We start from the raw sequence: 7,815 nt of genomic DNA on the forward strand, positions 1-7,815 counted from the left end.
GATTGACATATATACACTACTATGTATAAAATAGATAACTAAGGAGAACATACTGTATAGCACAGGGAACTCTACTCAGTGCTCTGTGGTGACCTAAATGGGAAGGAAATGTAAAAAAGAGTGGATATATGTATAGGTATAACTGATTCACTTTGCTGCACAGAAGAAACTAACACAACATTTTAAAGCAACTATACTCCAATAAAAATTAATGAAAAATAAATAAATTTGGGGTTTGCTTATTATAGTACCCAGCTTGTTAGGCACAGTGCCTCACCTTAACCCAGTGGTCCCCAACCTTTTTGGCACCAGGGACCGGTTTTGTGGAAAACAGTTTTTCCACAGATGGGGAGTGGATGGTTCAGGCAGTAATGTGATAGATGGGGAGCAATGGGGAGCAGCAGCTGCCACTCATTTCCTGCTGTGCGGCCTGATTCCTAACAGGCCGAGGACCACTATGGGTCCACAGCCCGGGGATTGGGGACCCCTGCCTTAACCAGAATGGTCAGTTAATATTCAAGAAGGTCACTGGCCATTCGTGATATCCTCTCCACCTCCACAGGCTTCAAAGGCCTTGAGCTGCTATAGAAAGTGTCTGCTACACAGCTTGTTTACTCTCTGTATCTACTAGCCAGTGTCAATGCTTCTCTTCTTATGGAAATGTCTTCCTTTCCCAAATAGACAATATCATAGGTATTGATTTCAGGTACAAGAAATGTGACTTTCTTTATTCAATTCCTTTCTTGAGTTTCCATGCTTCTGACTTAGCAGAAAAGGAATTCTAGTTCATTGGGGGTTTTCCTAATTTCTTTTGGAGTTGCATCTAAGTTTTAGGTTGTGGGGATGGGCATCTGGTCTTCAATATCATCATTGGATGCAGGCATTCTCGTTTCTGTTTGGAATTTCATTGTCAGTTAACTGGGGATTTTTCACTCATTCTTGACTGTAGGGCTTCCCTCCATTGGTCCAAGACTCAGCATTTTCATGCTGCTTATAGGTATGTGAGGATAAAGAAGCTTATGTGAGAGTCCAGGGTGTATACAAATTTGTTTGTGGGTCAGTCGGTAGAAGAAAGTACTAAGGACAAAAAAAAAAAAATCAGTTAATATTTTAATATTTCCAAAGTATAATTCCACCACAAGCAGAGAGCCCCTTGAGGGAAGGAATTGTATCTTGACCATATTCTGGTACCCTGTCCAGCAAATCAAGTTGACCTCATTAAATATTCCCGCTGCCATTAACTAATAAAGAACAGTCAATGGGCCATAGAAACAGAGGAAGAAAAGATTTCCAGTCTTTTTGGAAACAGTAACTTTAAGCATGGGAAAGCACTGTTACGTGTTGGACGTGGCCACCTCCTCCCAAATTCATATGTGGAAGCCCCAACCCCCAGGACCTCAAAATGTGACTATATTTGGAGATAGGGTCTTTAAAGAGGTGACTAAAAGTTAAAATGAGGTTACTAAGGTGGACACCAATCCAATATAACTCGTGTTCTTAAAGAAGAGGTTAGATTACAGGCACACACAAAGGGAAGACCATGTGAAGACATACAAAGTTCATCTTGTCATCAGCAGTGGCTGCCAAGACCAAAAGAAGGCCGTGCTTTAATTTGACCATAAGACTGAGCTGGGTCTTCAGTTCTACACTTAAGGAGGTTTTTTTTAAAAAAGTCATGTTATGGAAGCAACCTAAGTGTCCATCGACAGATGAATGGATAAAGAAGATATAGCACATATATACAATGGAATATTACTCAGCCATAAAATGAAACGATGCTGAGTTATCTGTAGTCAGCTGGCTGGACCTAGAATCTGTCATATAGAGTGAAGTAAGTCAGAAAGAGAAAAACAAATACTGTATGCTAACACATATATATGGAATCCAAAAACAAAAAAAGGTTCTGAAGAACCTAGGGTCAGGACAGGAATAAAGACGCAGAGCTAGAGAATGGACTTGAGGACACGGGAAGGGGGAAGGGTAAGCTGGGATGAAGTAAGAGAGTGACATGGACATATATACACTAGAGGGGTGGAATAGGGAGGGTGGGAGGGAGGGAGACGCAAGAGGGAAGAGATATGGGAACATATGTATATGTATAGCTGATTCACTTTGTTATAAAGCAGGAACTAACATACCATTGTAAAGCAATTATACTCCAATAAAGATGTTAAAAAAAAAAGTCATGCTATATAATTTTGTTTCTCAATATGCAAAGTTGCACACATTATATTCTGCCTCTAGCCATGTTGGAATAACCAGTACTATTTGTTCCCTTCCTGCCATAAACAACTAGACAACTGGATAAAATATATGATACAATTATTTTCAGATGTTGGACAGCAGGACTATAATCCCTGAGGGAAGGGAAACAAAACAAGGTGAAAGAAGCACGAGGGAGCCATAAACAGAAACGTTCTCAGCATTCACAGTTATCTGGAAGACAGTTGAGTTCCACCCAGTCAGCGTGGAGAAATCTCACTGACCACTGCCTTGGTTTTCTGCGGCTGCTGTAACAAATTACTCTCAGTGTAGTGGTTTAAAACAACACAAATGTATTAACTTACAGTTCTGTAGACCAGAAGTCTGACACGGATCTCACTGGGGTAAGACCCAAATGCGGGTATAATGCATTCCTTTCTGGAGGATCTGGGGAAGAATCGGTTTCTTTGCATTTTTTCCCTCCTAGGAACCACCCACTGTTTTTTGACTCATGGCCTCTTTCCTCTGTCTTCAAAGTCAACAACATTGAACTGCGTCCTTCTCACACTCTGTCTCTCTGGTTCTCTCTTCTGCCTCCCTCTTCAGCTTTTAAAGACCCTTGAGCCCACCTAGATAACCCAGGATAATCTCCCTAATTTAAAGTCAGCTGATTAGCAAAACTTAATTCTTAAACCCTATTTCCCCTTTGTCATTTAACTTAATTATTCCCAGGTTCCAGGAATTAGGATGTGGACATTTGGGGAGGCCATTATTTTGCTTATTACAACCACTGAGGCATTTACTAGAGACCTCAGAACAGTTAGGCCATAGTAGTAGAGATAAATTAGCCCTAAAACAATGGATGTTCTAGATTCGACCTAACAAAGCTTGAAAATAAAAAAAATTAAGCTAGTCCATAAGTAAATTAATGCTTGTCAAAATGAACATCAATACTCTAAAGAAAGACAACAAAAGCCAGACACAAAACAATGTGAAATTTAAAATCACATCAAGGGGCTTCCCTGGTGGTGCAGTGGTTAAGAATCTACCTGCCAATGCAGGGGACACGGGTTCAAGCCCTGGTCCAGGAAGATCCCACATGCCGCGAAGCAACGAAGCCCCTGAGCCACAACTACTGAGCCTGCACTCTAGACCCCTCGAGCCACAACTACTGAAGCCTGTGCCTAGAGCCCATGCTCCCCAACAAGAGAAGCCACTGCAATGAGGAGCCCGTGGACTGCAACAAAGAGTAGCCCCTGCTCGCTGCAACTAGAGAAAGCCTGTGTGCTGTAGTGAAGACCCAACGCAGCCAAAAATAAATAAATTAATTAATTAATTAAAAAAATTTTAAATCACAGTCAAAAGTTACTAAACATTCAAAGAAGCAAGATGGTATGATTCATAATCAGGAGAAAAATTAATCATAAGAAACAGACCCAGAAATGATAGCAATAATGGAATCATCAAACAAAAACTTTAAAATAGCTCATATTAATATGTTTAAGAAATCAAAGGAAAACATGATCATACTGAGGAAAGAAATACAAACTATAAAAAAAGAAATGAATGGAATTTCAATGGAACCAAATGAAGTGAAGAATTCACTGGACAAGTTTTACAAGAGATTGGACACTATAGAAAAAAAAAGATCAGTGAACTTGAAGAAATCACAAAGGAAACTATCTAGGCTGAAACACAGAGAAGAAAAAGAGTCTGAAAAAAATGAAAAGAGCTTTAGTGACCTGTGGAACAAGATTAAGTGGTCTAACATATATAAAATGGGAGTACCAGAAAAGGGGGGACAGAAATGCTATTTGAAGAAATAATGGCCAAAATTTTCCCAAGTTTAAGGAAAACTATAAATGTATAGATTCAAGAGGCTCAATGAATCCCAAGCAGAAAATATACAAATAAAAACACATCACAAGTTACTGAAAACCAGTGATAAAAGAGTTACTAAAAGGAGCCAGAAAGAGAGACATATTACATATACGGAGCAAAGACGAGAATGCTCACAGACTTCTTGTCAGGAACAATGCAAGCTAGAAGACAAGGAAAATGTGTTCTTATAGAGATAGAAGGGGAAAAAAAAAGGTTAAAGTAGAATTCTATATCTAGAAAAAATAATCTTCAAAATGGAAGCAAAACAAGGCTTTTTATCCGGGAGACCTACACCATAAGAAATGTTAAAGGAAACGTTTCAGGCTGAAGGAAAAATGATACCAGTTGGAAGCTTGGCTCTACAGGAAGGGAAGAACACTGAAGTGGTGAATGTGTGTATAAATACAAAATAAGTGTCTCCCTAATTTAAAATTTTCTTTTAAAAAGAATTGACCATTTAAGGAAAAAAATAATAGCAATGTATTGTGGGGGTTATTATATATGTAGAAGTAAAATGAATGACAACAATTGTTTAAATGACCCCAAGGGAGAAATGGAAGTACAGCTATTGTGTGGTTCTTAGGGTACATATTAGTGGTATATTACGATTTGAGAGTAGACCGTGATGTTAAAGGTGCTTATTGTGAACTCTATACTCCATCAAAAAAATAAGGCAAGTAGATACTGATAATAAGCCAATAGAGAGAAAATAGAATCTAAAAATAATCTAAAAGATAGCATGAAAAGAGGAAAAAAATACAAATAACCAAGTAGAAAATAAAATAGTAAGGTTGGACTTACCTCCAACCATATTACAAACTACATTAAATAAAAATACTTTAATTAAAAGTCAAACTGGATAAGAGAGTAAAACCCAATGGAACATTGCCTACAAGAGATCTAATTTAAATATAAAGGAATGGAAAAAGATATACTATACAAACATTAATAATAAGAAAGCTGAGTGTCTATATTAATATCAGACAAGGTGAACTTCAGGATAAAGAATATAACCAGAGAAAAAGAGGAACAATTCACAATGATAAAGGATCATTCATTAAAAAACATAACAGTTCTACATGAGTATACACCTATTCACAGAGCTTCACATACACAAAGCAAACACTAAAAGAACTGAGAAAAGATTTTACACCTCACAGTTAGGAGTGTTTTCAAAACTAAACATTGTGGGTTGTTTTTTTTTTCCACAAATGGTGACAGGAAAACTGGATATTCACATGCCAAAAAATGAAGTTGGACCTTACACCATATACAAAAATTAACTCAAAATGGATCAGAAACCTAAACATGAGTCAAAGGTATAAAACTCTTCAAAGAAAACATAAAGAAAAAAGTTCATGACGTTGGATTTGGTGATGATTTTGTGGATATGACACCTAAAGCATAGGTAACAAAAGAAAAAACAGATAAATTGGTCTACGTCAAAATTTAAAACTTCTGTGCATGAAAGGACATTATCAACAGAGTGAAAAGCCAACCCAGGAAACAGGATAAAATATTTGTGAATCGTATATCTAATAAGGGATTCATATTCAAAATATATAAAGAACTCTTACAACTCAACAATACCAAATAACTCAATTAAAAAATGAGCAAAGGACTTGAATATATAGACATTCCATCAAAGAAGATATACAAAAAGTCACTAAACACATGAAAAGATGCTCAACATCACTGATCACTAGGGAAATTCAAATCAAAACCATAATGAGATACCACTTCACACCCATTAATACGGCCATTATTTTTTTAAAAAAGAAAAACAGAAAATAACAAATACTGGTGAAGAAGTGGAGAAATTGAACCATGGTGCATAGCTAGTGGGAATAGAAAACAGTATAACTGCTAAGGAAAACAGTATGATGGTTCCTCAAATAATTAAACGTAGATTTACCCCATGATCTAGCAATTCCACTTCTGGGCATATAGCCAAAGGAATTGAAATCAGGTACTGGAACATGTATATTTGTACACCCATGTTCATAGGAGCATTATTCACAAGAGTCAAAAGGTGCAAGCAACGTAAGTGTCCGTAAACAGATAAATAGATAAACAAAATGTGGTACATACAATGGAACATTATCCAGTCTTAAAAAAAGAAGGAAATTCAGGCTCATGCCACAACATGAACATTGAAAACATTAAGCTAGGTGAAATAATCCAGTTACAAAACTACAGATACAGTGTGATTCCACTCATATCAGAGACCTAGAGCAGTCAAATTCATAGAAACAGAAAGTAGAATAGTGGATACCAGAGGCTAGGGGGAGGGGAAATGGAGAGCTGGTGTTTAATGTCGACAGAGTTTCAGGGTGGGATGATGAGAAAGTTCTGGAGATGCATGATGCGGACGGTTGCACAATGTGAAAGTACTCAGTGCCACTGAACGGCACACTTTAACATTATGGATATGGTATATGTTACCACAGTTTTTAACATATATGTATACATATATGTATAACATATATGTATATGTTACCACAGTTTTTCTTAAAAAGAGGAGGCGGAGGAGAAGGAGGAAAAAGAGACTGAGAAGAAAGATAAAGGATTTGGGAAGAAAACCTCAGTACATTTTTTTTTTAATTTATTTTTTGCGGTACGCGGGCCTGTCACTGTCGTGGCCTCTCCCGTTGCAGAGCACAGGCTCCGGACGCGCAGGCTCAGCGGCCATGGCTCACGGGCCCAGCCACTTCACGGCATGTGGAATCTTCCCGCACCGGGGCACGAACCCGTGTCCCCTGCATCGGCAGGCGGACTCTCAAACACTGCGTCACCAGGGAAGCCCAACCTCAGTACATTTTTGACTGAGATGACTGAAGTTCATTTTCTTTTTTCTTTTTTTCCCGCAGTGGAGGGAAGTTCTGCTATTGCAGTCTGGCCCAGTTCCCCAGTTCTCCTCTAAGACAACTCCCGTGTGCTAGAAATCTGTAGCCAAGTGGGCCTGTGGGTCTGTATGCTGGCATGTGAACTAGTCTTTTCTTACTTCCCAGTTTAATTTAGGGGAAGGCACTTCACCAAAGTGCTTAAACAGGAAGGAGAAATTACCAACACTGTTATTCTCTCTTACAGCAGCCTCAGATTCAAGCTAAAGCTACCATTATCCTTTTCCCTCCGTTCCCTTAAAAATACTTGTTTCCCTCCTGGATTCCACAGAGAAGGGAAGTTTGCCTGATTCCACAGGCGCAGATGGAGCCACAGGCTCTTGTAGTGATAAGGACCCTGTCCTCCAGGGGTCTCCTATTTGTCCACGGGTGCTCCCTGTGGATTCAGGAGTCAGGCCAGATCCCAGACTTGGATGTGGATTTCCTTTTTTGGGGAGCCCAGCAGCATGTGGGATCTTAGTTCCCCGACCAGGAATTGAACTCCCTCCGCCTACACTGGAAGTGCATCTTAACCACTGGACTGCCAGGGAAGTTCCTTTGTAATTCTTTCTTTCTTTTTTGTTTTTGGCTGGGATTTCCTTTCTGAATGATTGAATAAATGCCCAATGTATCCAATAATAGACCCTATGGGTAGTTAATTCAACTTGGTAACAATTCAAATATGACTCCAGAGTAGAGCCTTCACATAGGGCAATAGAACTCTAGCATTGATATAATCATTTTTACAACGGAAATAACAATAATAGTAGCAATAACTAATAATAACTAATAATCGTACCAACATTTGGGATACTTTCATATAACACTTTTCTTATTGACTTATTTAATC

Source organism: Delphinus delphis, chromosome 2 (assembly GCF_949987515.2).
Source record: "Delphinus delphis chromosome 2, mDelDel1.2, whole genome shotgun sequence".
Taxonomy (NCBI): domain Eukaryota; kingdom Metazoa; phylum Chordata; class Mammalia; order Artiodactyla; family Delphinidae; genus Delphinus; species Delphinus delphis.